This window comes from Protomyctophum bolini, assembly GCF_963924005.1.
Source record: "Protomyctophum bolini genome assembly, chromosome: 18".
Classification (NCBI taxonomy): domain Eukaryota; kingdom Metazoa; phylum Chordata; class Actinopteri; order Myctophiformes; family Myctophidae; genus Protomyctophum; species Protomyctophum bolini.
Genome location: NC_137879.1, coordinates 16465633 through 16480927, shown reverse-complemented (window position 1 = coordinate 16480927; position 15295 = coordinate 16465633). Strand labels below are relative to the sequence as shown.

The window sequence follows — 15295 nt, the reverse complement described above, 5'->3', positions numbered from 1 at the left end:
TGGCAATTAAAATAATTAATTCTTCTTCTGTCTGCATCAGACATGGGCTACTTCAGTTCAAAGTGCTTCATAGGTTACATGCACTTCTCCAAGAGCGGTTTTTGAGACCTTCTCTTACATCTGCGACAAAGAGATCAGTCCTAACCCCTTCATTGCTGTGTTTGGGGTGGTCCCTGGTGAAATGACGGCATCAGTTGTCCAATCCGACGCAATAGCCTTCTCCTCCCTATTGGCCCGACGCCTTATTCTGTTCAATTGGAAATCAGCTACTCCCCCATCACATCGACGGTGGGTCGGAGATGTGATGGCACACCTAAAACTTGAGAAACTCAAATATTCTACCAGGGGCTCTGCCCAGAAATTCTATAAGGTCTGGCAGCCATTTTTGGACTATTTTAAACAAAAATTCCCGGCTGAGGATGTTCAGGTGTAGGAGTCGGACAGCTGTCTAATAGTTTAATTTTATTCTTGTATGGCAAGTGACGATCTGCTTGAGAACATTGTAATGTAATGCAATATGATATAACCTTATTACCTTTATATTTTAATTTTACTTTATTTTATTGTGTGTCTGTTTTGGTCCTGTATTTCAGTCTTTTTTTTATTTACTTATTTTTCTTAATGTATTGTATGCTTATGTGTAGTCTAGTGGTGTATGCATGTACAGTACAGTCTTGTTTTGTGTAGAAAAACCAATAAAAACAATTTAATAATAATATGTTTTAACATTTCTGAGGGGCGCTCACATTTCTGAGTGAGCGCCCCTCACTTCACACGTGTGTGATTTTTAGAGCAGTAACAATAACATTCATGGACCCTATTTATGGCATATATGACGGAGCGGTTGCGCAAAGACCCGCCCAGCAGCTAGTTGTTTGTAACGGACCCCTGAAATGAAGGAAATACTTTTAATTTGAAGAGGCTGTACGAGGCACTGCAGGCTCACAGGAAGTATACACTCGCTCACCAGAGTCATGTTGACTGATGAAAGACAGCAGCCTCAGCGTCAGTCAAACGAAATGTTTGGCTCTTCACCATGCGTCCAAACAAAACTTTGGATGAAAGAAGCCCTAACGGGATAAAATTGGACTGCCAAACGAATCAGTGAGTGTGAGTACAAACAAAGGAGACAATATATGAAATGAAAATGTAACTTTCTTGGACACACACAAATTATGATCAGACAAGTGACGTCATGCCCATGGGAAACCTGGTTAGCACCTAGCTGGAGAGGGAATTAAGGTGAATGTTCATTTTATGGTTATTGGTTTGTGTCTTATTGTTGTGGGTTTTATTCTTGTAGTTGGTAGTTTGTTTATATGGCTACTAAGCTTCACACAGCTGCATAATTCTGATGTCACATGCTCACAGCTGAACTCCACCCAAGTTCATATTGCTGATGTGTGTTTTCCTTTTCCTTGACATAGTGTTTGTTTACATTCATGCACATGTAAAGCAAAGCTTGGTCATGGTAGCAAACATTGTCTTATGTCTGGAAACAGATGGAGAGCTAGCAAGTCCAAGCCAAAGAGAATCTGAGAAAGAGCTGAGACAGCAGGACAAAGATTGAGAAGATGAGAAAGATAACCTTTCAAACTCTCTGACTAGAATTTGGCTGTGGTCTGAATTGGATTCATAAATAATGTTGGTTGGTTCTCCTTTGGGAAGTCCTTAATTAAGACCCTTAATATGTTATGCTCAAGAGATGGAATATTGTCCTTAATGTCAACCCCTGTAATAAGTATTCTGTCCTATGATATTTATTTAACAATCCACTGGACAGGACTCCTATCCAGTGACTTGTTAAAAACCGGTAAGTGCTTTGTTAAATAAATGGGTCTTAGTCTCGGTATACAGTCCTGATTGCACTGAAGGCCATTGGTCTCTGTATGATTCGCATCCAGACTCCCTGCTCACATCGCACATTTATAACAGCACACCAAATGAGGCTTGCAATAAACAAAACACTTGTGTACGTGTGTGAATGGGCGTGTGCATGATGTGTGAGTGGATGCTTGCCTGATTGGATGTGTTTAGGTATGTTCTGGTACTTTGCACCCTGTTTGCTGTCTCTTGTCTCTCTGCCACACACTCACAGTCACAGGCACGCATGCACACTTGATGCGCATGCATGCGCACACATATGCATGCACAGCACACACGCATGCAGCATGCACACACTGTGATGCACACGCACACACATACTGTATCACAGATTTCCAGGCTCTAGCAGTTAGTTTGTCTCTGCACTTTGATCTCTCGAGAGGGAAAAGTTAAGTATAGCCTACTGTAAGTTTTCTATCCACACCTGGATAATTCACTTCTGGACACTTTGTGTGCACCCCCACCCCAGTTTTCAAGTTGCTTCATTCAATATTTAGTTATTTTATATCAATTAGATCAGACCCCAAAAATATATATGAATACAGTAGAAGTCCACTAATCTTCTGCGGCGCCTGAGCAGCATATAGTATTCTTTGTTGTGCTTGTTAAGCTGAAAAAAGGGGTTGATGTCATAAGCTTTTCTGAAAAAGTGTTTTCAACTCTGTCAAAACATCTGCCAAGTGCAGCACTTTTAGAGAGCGGCTGCATTCTGAGCTCCTTGCAGCTGGATGATGGATCCTGTAGTGTAGGATATATGTTAAAAAGGCAGTGGTGACATTTTTAGAGAAATGCTATTCGTGCATGCCCTTATATTGCAACTCATGGGGTTTATTAGTGTTGTATTAGCTTTTATTTAAGGCAGATTGCAGTGTTTCTGTGGAGGTATGTTTTTAAGGTCCTATTTGTACAACAGTCTACACTTTTCATTACTTATTGTTGAAGAATACTTGCTGTTGGGCAGAAACATTGTTACTTGCGCAAGCAGAGCGCGCAAGTAATCGTTTCGCTTGGTCTCTTCGAAGTGAAGACAAGTTTTCTTCAACGGTAAATCTGTGCCTGGTTTGCTGGGACTAGTTACAACATTACGTCATCCTTGAGAGAGTACATGGTGTGTATATGACGTAATGTTGTAACTTGTAACTTGTAACTTGTAACATTACGTCATATACACACCATGTACTCTCTCAAGGATGACGTAATGTTGTAACTAGTCCCAGCAAACCAGGCACAGATTTACCGTTGAAGAAAACTTGTCTTCACTTTTTGGAACCAAGTAACCACAGTATACTGCTAATCAAATTACAACTACATACTCTGTATGTAGTTGTAACTAGAACAACTACATACAGTCTGTGCCTGGTTTGCTGGGACTAGTAGTTACAAGTTACAAGTTACAACATTACGTCATATACACACCATGTACTCTCTCAAGGATGACGTAATGTTGTAACTAGTCCCAGCAAACCAGGCACAAATTTACCGTTGAAGAAAACTTGTCTTCACTTTTTGGAACCAAGTAACCACAGTATACTGCTAATCAAATTACAACTACATACTCTGTATGTAGTTGTAACTAGAACAACTACATACAGTCTGTGCCTGGTTTGCTGGGACTAGTTACAAGTTACAACATTACGTCATATACACACCATGTACTCTCTCAAGGATGACGTAATGTTGTAACTAGTCCCAGCAAACCAGGCACAGATTTACCGTTGAAGAAAACTTGTCTTCACTTTTTGGAACCAAGTAACCACAGTATACTGCTAATCAAATTACAACTACATACTCTGTATGTAGTTGTAACTAGAACAACTACATACAGTCTGTGCCTGGTTTGCTGGGACTAGTTACAAGTTACAACATTACGTCATATACACACCATGTACTCTGGTCCCAGTTCACAACGATGACGTAATGTTGTAACTGGTCCCAGCAAACCAGGCACAAACCTACGGTTGAAAAAAACTTGGCTTCACTTTTTGGAACCAAGTAACCACAGTATACTGCTAATCAAATTACAACTACATACTCTGTATGTAGTTGTAATGTGATTTGTAATTTGTAAATCTGTGCTTGGTCTGCTGGGACCAGACTACACAGATGACCATATCTCTTACGTCATCACTGAGAGCTAGTCATACATATACACACCGTGTACTCTGGTCCCAGCTCTCAAAGATGACGTAATGTGGTATCTGCTGGGACCAGATTATACAGATGACCATTTCTCTTATGTCATCACTGAGAGCTAGTCATACATATACACACCATGTACTCTGGTCCCAGCTTTCAACGATGACGTAATGTGGTAACTGGTCCCAGCAAACCAGGCACAGACTTACCGTTATATAAAATAAGCCCAATACCAGCATCACAAGACAAGCCCTTACATGGAACCCACAAGGCAAAATAATAATAATAATAATAAAATAATTATACTGTATAATATATTTTAATTCAGTTTATATACCTTTTTTTTCATCACATATCAATGATTCATTTTTCTGTAAAAAAGTAGTTAGGTAGCAAATAGTTACACGTAATTATTATACATTTCAAACGTTCCTTCACAGAGATACTGAGATGTGATACTTTCCAGCGGTCGAAAGTACTTGCGCGCTCTGCTTGCGCACTAGTAGGCCATTCATGGCCTACTAGTGTGCAACAAGCAAGTATGCACTCGGCAGAGTGCAGTTCTAGTTTCTGTATATGTTTTGTGTCACACAGAAAGTGACATTGTGATATTGTGCGCTTGTAGGTGAGCATTGCGATGCGATCGAGGTATTGTGAGCTTCTAGGTAAGCATTGCGATGCGAAGCATTGTGAGCTTGTAGATCTGCTTGTATCTTGTTTGGTAACTTTTACAGTCTAGAGAAGTTGTAGGCCTATACTTCGACATTACCTTTCTGAAACAGATCATTAATTCTCAATATACAGTACATTATTTATTTTAAACTTCAAAACCATTATTCCTGAAACACAAATGTGAATTTATTTACATAGCTGCTGCACTTTAAAGCTTTGAAATGTGTTTATTTCCCCATTTTTACACTCAGAATTACATTATAACTAAGATTTAAACTGTGTAGAGTGCATTGCGGCCTACTGTGTACACGACACCTGAGTGTATACGTGATTCTGTCTAGAATGGTTGGAAAAAGGTTTCTCAATTGGGTGTTTAGCTTTGTGGTTTATGTGTGAAGTGAGGAGATTGACAGTGCTCACCGATTCCTCTGTTAACTGAGTTTCTCTGCCACTGAGTCTCTCCAGAAAGTGTTGCCTGTCGGTTTTGAAGAATTTTGTCACATTCCGTCATTTTGTCAATTGCACTTGACACCAGTGGTAAAATGCAAATAGATGTAGACTTGTCTTGTATTTTGGCACCAATGCTGTTAAATATTTTGGAAATATTTGTTAGTTTTTACTTTTTAACTTTGATTGTTAATTAGTTTTGTTTTGTTTTGTTTATATTTTTATGACCTATTTAGTAAAATACTGGGCACGTTAAAAACACGCGTGTTCAAATATATGATCTTCATAGGTCTCCAGGGTCTAAATCTTTGCCTGCTTTGATAGATTTGTTTTAGTAAAACTTGAATTGTTATTGAATTTGAGTTTTGTGGCAAAAACATTAATTTGTTTTCTCCATGTTATTAATGATTCAGGATTCAGCCCTGATTCTAAAAGGTGTGAACTATTGATAGGCCAACCATGAAGACACAAAATCAATATTACCTGTGCACTAAAGATTGCTTAAAATACCTTTGACCTTATTGCTGATGAGTGACATTCAGCTGTACCCAATCACCACTGAGAATATTATAGTGTTTTGATAATCATTACTGTATGTATTTTGCTTCAGAATTATGTTACTGCTCCATGGTTTACTGTAACTTACCTATACTGTATACGTTTTTTTTTACTCTGCGTTGTTTTGACAACTACCTGCCTCATAATACAGCATTGAAACCAATCTAACAGGCTGATACACCTTTGACTCAAAGGACACAGCATATAGAAACTACTTGTCCTGTCCCGTCCCATATTGTCCTCTTGCGCACGCACGCAAGTACGCACGCACTGTACTGGCGCACACAATCACACAATGGGTGTTGTACTGTATGTCTCAATTTAATAATTATGAGGAATCATTACACCATACTGTTGTTTCAGATCAATAACTAATCAGAGGCTGACCTTCATGCACTGATATGGGCAAACACATATTTCATGCGCACACACACACACACACACACACACACACACAGTCTCACACACAGTCACACACACAAACCAACAAATTGGGACTCAAACATGCATTGATCTATAGTGGCTGAAATGAAGATTGAATTCCTGTAAGGTGATGCCCACATCACCTTCTAGATCAGCGGTTCCCAACCTTTTCTGGATCAGGGCCCACTTGAAAATGTGGAAAGCGTTTACGGCCCAGTGCCCACCAATCTGAGATTAAAACGGCAGGGGCAGAACCATCACAGATTAGGCCACTGAGATGGGAGTGGAAGATCCCAGCCCCAAATGAACACAGAGAATTCATTGAGACAATACTGCCTGGGCTTAGAAGAAAATGTGATGCCCAGGGCATTCTTTTGGTTTGCATGAACTGTTTACATGATCCTTCCCTTTTGACTGATACCTGTCCATTCAAACTCTAGACGAGCCTGCCCCAAAGTTAGTGCAGCCGCACCCGGCAGCTGGTGAAAACTAGAGGCCCGAAAATGTAGGCCCGGCCCTCATCAAACCCTGTACACCACTGGTTCCCAAAGTGGGGTCCGGGAACCCCCAGGGGTCATTGAGGGAGTTCCTTGGGGTACCCAGCTAAATGATAGTTTGGAACCAAATTGACCCTTATGGGTCTGTAACTCTTGAGAGTGTACGGAACCAACGAACCCTAACGGGTCCGTTTGGTTCCATTTGTACACTCTCTGAGTTAAATCAACATTGATTTTACAATATAAATTGGGGGTCCCAGAGATATAAATGACATTAAATGGGGGTCCGCAGACTGATGCATGTCAAACTGGGGGTCTTTGAAATTAAACTGGTTGAGAATCACTGCTAGAGCCGTAACAATCTTCTCTTATGGGGGGGTCCCTGGTATGTCTTTTCCAAATGTGGGTCTGTGGGCTCATTGGTGTCAATTTGGGGGTCCTTGACATGAAAAGGTTTGGGAACCTCTGCTGTACACTCAAGAGAATGCCCCGCTACCACCCTTAGATCTCCATATGGAGCTGACATTCCATAATTATGTTGATCTGACCTCATCAAACCCTGTACACTCAAGACATGCTCCTTATATGGCCAGTACAGAATTCATTCCATGTTGATCTGATGCCAAAGTGACAACGTGGCGGATGCGTGCACGTGACCTCGCCCTGCTTCTTGCCCTCAGGCATCTTACTGGATAACTGTGTATTACTGTTATTTTATCGTTAAAATCTTAGTTAGTTATAGGGGCCCACTTGTAATATCCTCCCAGACCTGCCTCGGCCCACAGAATTGCTGTTACCTCAGCTGAGTCGGGCGTGTTCCAGATGTCCAGTATCACCACCGCAGGGGTGACAACATCTCCCGCTTAATGGACCAAAAAGCTCTGCAAAAGATATCCTTCAAGGACACATTTCACAACCAATCGTAGTGGAATTTAACTGCTCAATGAGTTGAAGGCTTCTGGAACATCCTCCCTCGCAATCTGGATCCAGCTATTCCGAGAACGTGCTTTCAAATGTGTTGGTCCATATACTGCTGGGTTGAGTGACTGGTTGTCAGCTGCTCTGCATGCTGCCACAACGAGGAGCAGCAGAGCAGCGACAGACTTCCATAGACCCCACATATTCTCAGGCGAGCCCCCTCGCCCTCCTCAACTGTTCTCTGGCAGATGTTACCATTCTGTCCATCATTTCTTTCTCTGGGAGATGATACCTGTCAATCCATCATCTCCAAGAACACCGCTTCCACAGCTGCTTCTTCATCCAAAGAGCTGTCCCCAACCGTCAACCAGCCCAAGACTCAAGTCCTTAACCCATTCCGGGCGGGAACCCCTCTTGGTGTTTCAAGCATTCTGTTCTACTTTAGCTATTGAAAAATAGCAGATCTACAAGCTCATAGCGCGCCACCGAGCGGCACGCTACGAGCTTGTAGGTCTGCTATTTTATTTATTTATTGTGAAAATGTGGCGCAAATCCTGACAGGATTTAGAAGACATTTTATAAATTTCGACGTCAGGCCTAAATTAGTTAATATATATCACTGTATAGACTCTTACCTCCACTGACGGAGCTTGACGTTAACGCTACTGCTGCAACTTTTTGAGCCCATTCTCTTCATTTTTATGCTGTATTTCAGATGGGTATACAAGGGCAGAAAGAGGAGAAACATGCGAGACAAGATGGGTTCGGATTTGAATCTGGGTCCTTGCCCTCACAAGGAACATATGGTAAGCTGGTTTACAATTTTATTTCAGCATAGAAACAAGAAAATTACATGCAAACCCTATAGTCAACAAATGACAGGGTAAAAGGTCAAGTAAATATAATGTGCAATGAAAACAATTAAGTGCTACAAAGTCACTGGAATAGCATACACTTCAAACCTATAGATTCTGCCTAAACAACATTAGGTTGACTTCAACTGCTGCCTAGCAATGCCGATTTTGCTGATGTTTGGCTCTGACACAACTTATATTTTATGGTAGACATTTCGCACCACATTATCAGCTTGCCCAGCATTGTCGGGCCGGATTTGTGCTGCGACATCAGAAAGTCAAGTGTGTTCAGATTCCAGTATCCAGCATTGGATGGGTGAAATAGGCTCTGTCTTCCTCTCCTCCCTCTCTCTCTAAAACTACACCAATGCAGCTCATTGAGTTGCAATGAGTTGCATTGGTGTGGTCTACCTTAAAAACCGTTTTGTCCCAACCCAACCCTTTGGTGTGGTTTGGGCTTTATATCCTACCTTTCTTAATATATTATCCAAACTATATTGATTTATACAATAATGTATATATTTATATACATACTGCATTCTTTGTAACCTTGTATATGACCTACAGTGAGTTTAGAATGGGTGTGGGAGTTGGCACAAATTGATACTTGTAAGTTTTTGGTTGTTTGCATACAGTGCTGGACTGTGCGTGCATGCGTGCGTGTACGTGTGTATGCGTTCCACCCTAACCATAGAGCAGAGTGTGTGAGAAAGTCTCTGTTAGTCAATATCAGTTGTTTCCTTCAGTGAGGTGGCAATATAATTGTGCCTAGAGGCTGTGATTTGTTTGTTGACCTCCCTGAGTGCATGCAGATGATGTCTCATATAACTGGACTTCACATCACCAAGGGCGAACATGGGCCTGGCCTGCTGCTCTCTGAAAGCTAATTCGCACATTGGCGAATGACTGCATCGTATGACAAATAAATTATACTTATTTTCGACTAAACAAAGCTCCATCATGCATCAACTATCCAGCACACACAGACACGACAGTGGGTACAGTATATCCATACAAACAAAAGGAGACAGTCATATTTGCATGGGACTAGTATTACCACAGGACCTCAGGTAATATGGGATAATCACAGAGGACGTCTGTGTTTGTAATCCTGTGCGAATCGACCATGTCAGTGATTTGGGCTGTAATAATTACAGGCCAAATTACCTACCATAATTCAGCAAACACCAGGGTCCCTATATAATACTAATCCCGTGCGAATAGGGCTTTACTCAGACCTTGGGCTTTCCTAACAGCTACAGATGGCCTCACACATGCACAACCACAAGAAACTGCAAAAATGATGTGTGGGGAGACATTTCTGTCCACTCTAACCCTTCCTCTGCAACTTTTCATGTGGTGCCCTTGAGCAAGGCACTAAACTCAAGTTGGCAACTGACCATTGGCCACTTCCCAGGTATGGAGTGAGATGGATGAAAGAGCAAACACACACACACACACACACACACACACACACACACACACACACACACACACACACACACACATAGGGCAGTAATGAAAAGTTAATACTGTGTGTTTTCCAAGGGACATAACCACACATTTAATATCCATATTGCAATGTTGGTCTCTCAGTCCGTCCAAAACTTTATTCCAAAGAATATCGTGAGACCTACTGTACAGTATACTGACTTGATTGTCATGAAACTTGCTGTGCATATGCATGCTCCCTGGGATGACCTGGGAATGGCCTTACTTGAAATGCCACCCATATACAGTAGGCCAAAATATCCACTTGCACACCATACCTCAAAATCTAACGTGTGAATTTCTCCTATGAGAGCTGGGCTTTGTCTGCCATTATACTGCAGTGTCAATATAATATTTCCCTATCAAAATCAAAATCAATACTTTGCAGTGTATTAGTAAAAAAGAAATGCCATGACTTTAAATCAATGCAGCTACATAAGGCAAGAGAAGGCAAGTTTATGTGAATAGCACATTTCAACAAAAACATTCAAATTGCTTCACACAAAACATTTAGCATTGAGACAGACATGAAAGGACATTCGTATACAATAAAAAAGGGAATAGAATTATTGTGCATAATAGATTATTAAAACCCCTCAGTATAGGGTAACAAAAAGGGCTTTAGCGTTGATTTAAAAATGGAATGGAATGACACCTTTCTTGTGAAGCCCCCCTGGTGCTTAAAAGGGGACTGCTGCCAAATTTGAACCTAAATTATTCACTCTTATATGACGAGGTTCTGGGGGGGAAATCGTCTTAATTACCATCATCCACTGAGAGCATAACAGCCGGCCATTCCTAATCCTATATACAGTATGTACAATCATCTCCCCTTATTAGATTGAAACGACTTTGTGTGTGTGTGTGTGTGTGTGTGTGTGTGTGTGTGTGTGTGTGTGTGTGTGTGTGTGTGTGTGTGTGTGTGTGTGTGTGTGTGTGTGTGTGTGTGTGTGTGTGTGTGTGTGTGTGTGTGTGTGTGTGTGTGTGTGTGTGTGTGTGTGTGTGTGTGTGTGTGTGTGTGTGTGTGTGTGTGTGTGTGTGACCTCACCAGAGCGCCATGTATACTTTATAAGCAACAGGCAATTCAATAATTTCCTTGTATTGCTCTGTAGACAGTGCTGTCACAGTTACTGTACATAATTTACTAAACAAGATTTCAATGTGGAAGTTTAGCTATATGTTTTAATTGGCAATACACAGTGTTGTGGCCATTATTACAGTACATAATACATATTATATATATTTATATTCACAAAGTTGAGTAAACCTGAGTGAACTTTCAGTTAAATTTTGACTTTCTCTACATTGCATGGTATCATTTGAGCTATCTTTTTTCATGTGTGCTTTTATACAGTATCTAGTGTCTAAAGGAGTCAATTTGTATGTGTGTGTGTGACTGTGTGTGTGTGTGTGTGTGTGTGTGTGTGTGTGTGTGTGAGAGAGAGAGAGAGAGACACAGAGAAAGCGAGAGAGAGACAAAGCGTATGCATAATTTAGTAGTAATATCTCATAAGCAATATATTATACAGACTGTACAAGTCAAAGCCCCCATGAACCATATCATGGAGTATAATCATACCCCACAGCCACGAGAGAGAATCAGAGACAGACAGAGGAGGGGGGGCACAGTGTATTTCTCTTTTCCTGACTGGCTGGGCTTGTCTGTCTGTCTAGCTATATATCTACTACACTATCTGCATGTCTGTCCATCCAAGTGGGTATGCTCCATTTCTATTGCCTTATTTATTTCCTTTAATCCCCCCCCTCTCTCTGTCTGTCTGTCTGTCTGTCTGTCTGTCTGTCTGTCTGTCTGTCACAGATGAATAATGATAAGTGTTTCGGGGGGCCATGCCAGTGCTTATCGTTCTTACGCGATGACAAACGTCCTGGCCTCACTGGTAAATCATCTGCATGGCCGCCCTATTCATTCTGCCCATCAATCAATTAGTGTGATTTTCATTGATCATCCTGGATAAAGTTCCACCGCAGAATTGTGTTCTGCATGGTCTGTGAATCGACCGTAATGTGACATTTTCTAATAGATATGTTGTACTTTGAGACCCCTCATCTTCCCTCTATCTATGGACCTCCCCCCCTCTGTTTTTCCCTCATTACTGCCTATGTCCTTTTCTCTTGTTCCTTCAAGTTTTTCATTCCATCTCTCTTCCATCAACCTTCTTTCTACGCAAGCACCAAGCTGTTGCTCCTCCTCTTTTATTCTGTCTGTCTGTCTGTCTGTCTGTCTGTCTGTCTGTCTGTCTGTCTGTCTGTCTGTCTGTCTGTCTGTCTGTCTGTCTGTCTCTCTCTCTCTCTCTCTCTCTCTAATATTGTTAAGTGGCTCATATAGGTCAACACATCTGTCATATTTCTATGACTGGAAGCATCAATCAAATCAACCAAGCTTATTTTCTACCATATCCTTTGTTGTTGTTAATTAGAAGGCCCATAATGATCAAGGTCACAAGCTACTACATTTAAATAGTCAATCTGTTTTTTGTCTTTTGAGGGCCACTTGCCCCTCCTATGCCCAGCTTTGTGTGTGCGAGTGTACCCCAAATAGAGATGATTTGATTGGCTGAGGGCTTAAAAAGTGAGGACAGAAAAGTGAGGAGGCCAAAAGTGATTGGCCGGAATGTGATGATGTATGATGATAAGAGCACCCCTCACTTCACACAAGTGTGATGTTTTTGTTTTTGTATGACTGTCTGTCCCCTTAACTATTTGTACTATCCATACCATTTTATTCCAAATTAAACATTTTAAAAGTTGTAACTTTTGGTGTTATAGACACTTAAAAGATAAAGGAATCCAGAGAGGCTTTTAAATAGCGAGGGGTTGACAAGAGAACAGATATTTCAGCCTGTGGCCATGGACATTTTAATCCTTGAATTCTCTAAATTGGGGCAGAGTTCCCCTGCAGGGAGGAAAAATAGTCACTGATTCAAGGTGTGTCTAATTGGGGGTTGTCAAATGAAGGCTTTGGCCTAAATTAACTCCAATTATCCCATCTGTCTCAAGTTTAGAACACCACAGTTAAATCGTATCAGGGTTGTTGTTTCTTTCCATCCCAACGTGATGCTCTCTTAATGTCCTGATCTTGATCAGTGGATTGATTTTTTTCTTCACATTTACAAAATGAAATGAAATGATTAATAGCTAATCCTAAAAACAGAATGGTCCATTTAGTTTTCTTTCTCCAGCTATACCCCTAGCAGGGTTGAAGAGTAATGGGTTACATTACTGCAAAATGTTCCAAGTCGTTACTATAGTATCATCTAATTTCCTGTGTTTTCTCAGTACACAATTGAATACAGTTTCTGAAGTATATAGCAATTGGATGACTGATTGTTTTATAACGTGCCGCAAAGTGCAGCTCCCAAGTACCACAAGTAAAATAGACAAAAACTGTTCCCCTGTGTAGATAAGAACCAAAATAACAACAATTTGGCACAGTTCTTCTGTTCTCTGAGTGTCGCATGCCGTTATGCAGCATTTTATCTGATTTGTAATGTGGCACATTTCTCCACAGTTGATGGCCTTTACTGTAGTTTGTAACTTCACCACAAATATAACTGGCAAGACACTCTTGTCAACACTAAAAGCATCATTCCTCACTAAATATAAGACTGTTTTTTTGCATTGAGAATAACAAAGCAGTAAACCTCATTGGAGCTGGTAAACTCGTGAAATTGATGGTGTCGGTACATTTTCATTGATTTTGATTGGGATAAAGTTTTCGTTGGGATAAAATGTTCTCGATTTTGTTGTTGTTGTATTAAATACAATACCACACACGGCACACAGTCTGTGTATAGGTCTGTAATTATTTCCAGCTGGTAAACTAACTTTTAACATATTATTTGTATTTTTCATGATGTGTGATGGATCCATGATGCTCTTGTACACCACTGCTACAACTTCGTCCAATAGTGAAACACTAAGTAGCATACAGTATCTATCCAGTCAATAATGGTTATTTATACTGTTATTGATTACAGCATTTTAGTCAACCCTAAATGAATTTACCCGTGTTCACATGCACGCACGCATCCCTTTACTTGAGTCACATGCACGGTATACAGTACTTTTACACTGAAGGTGTTGTCTGTCTTTGTGACATGGTTTAAAAATTATAAAAGTAACCTAATTTTGATGAGTGCGATCCCTAATAGCTGAATGACGTTGGTATTGTTTTGTTTTGTTATATTTTATATTATTTTATAGATATACTATCTGTCTGCAGGTCAGAATTGTCTGCCTGACTTCTTGTGTCACGATCCGTGACCTGTTCTGTCACCCTGCTGTGTTTTCATATGTTCCTTGTTTCTGTGACACTTACAAGTGTATGTGCACAATTGTTGTTTTGTTTTTATTTAATCCATGTTTTTGTATTGAGAGAGGCCAATTCCGGCCTGTAACATTTCTTATGGGTTTTGACTCGAACCGTGACAGCCTGTCTTCTTAGGTCAGTATTTATGTCGTTGGGTATGTTTGTCATTGGGTGCAGGCGTGCAGCTCAGGTCTTAGAACCTCTTAATAAGATGTCACAAGTGTTAAACTTTTTTGTTTTCAATTTAAAGGAATACCACTCAGTGATGTATGGACTATGGAGATGTCATCTATTAGAAAGCTGCTCTTTCTGTCCTCAAGCCCTTGGATGCATTTTCTTTTTCATTCTGATGAGGAAATGTTGCGGTTCTGTTTTTGTTTATTGTGATGTTGTATTATGTGTATCTCGATGACACTGCAAATGGAGGGTGACCTCAATGTCTTTCGAGAATAGATAAAGGTTTGAATTGATGTCTGTAATTCTTTCTGGCTAGTATTTTCATTTTAAACATGCACATGCACAAAATCTGCGGAAAAAAGAAAAGAAAAAGCAGCGAGTAACAATGAGGAAGCAAGGGAGTAAACAGGAGCCATGAATGAATGCAGCCTGCCTGTGCTAATAACTTCATCTCTTTTCACTCAGTTCAGCATGAAAGCATATCAGAGGACCTGCCTAGAATTCCAGTTGTTGGAGACTCCCTCACCTGGTAGAAAATGCTGTGATAACTTAAGGTAAGAAGACTAAATATTTTATAGGCTGCTCGATCGTTGCTGTTGTGACGTCGATAACTCTTATGTTACACTACTACAGTATGTCACTGACAGCACTTAAGCTCTGAATCCATTGGGGATTGTGTCAGCAGTGACCCGTTGGACATTATGGAATAACAAATGATGTAGGCTGGATACTGACTGGACAGCTCAATCCCCTCCTGAGCAATACATTTCAATCAACATTCCATTGACATTTCCATCAAGGAGACTACAGGTGAAACAGGAGAGACCTTGCCATTAATAATACATGTGACAGTGGAGGTGATGACCTGGTCAAATTTGTTTCATGAGAGATTGAGAGAGGTTTTTCTG

At 40.6% G+C, this 15295-nt stretch overlaps 1 long non-coding RNA gene across 1 annotated transcript; it reads left to right on the top strand.

The window, feature by feature from the left end:
- The first annotated feature begins 980 nt into the window (after positions 1–980).
- On the top strand, positions 981–14936 carry LOC308332704. The gene is made up of 3 exons (XR_013965740.1): positions 981–1110; positions 8251–8341; positions 14853–14936. It is a non-coding gene; the product is annotated as an uncharacterized lncRNA (long non-coding RNA).
- The last annotated feature ends 359 nt before the right edge of the window (positions 14937–15295 follow it).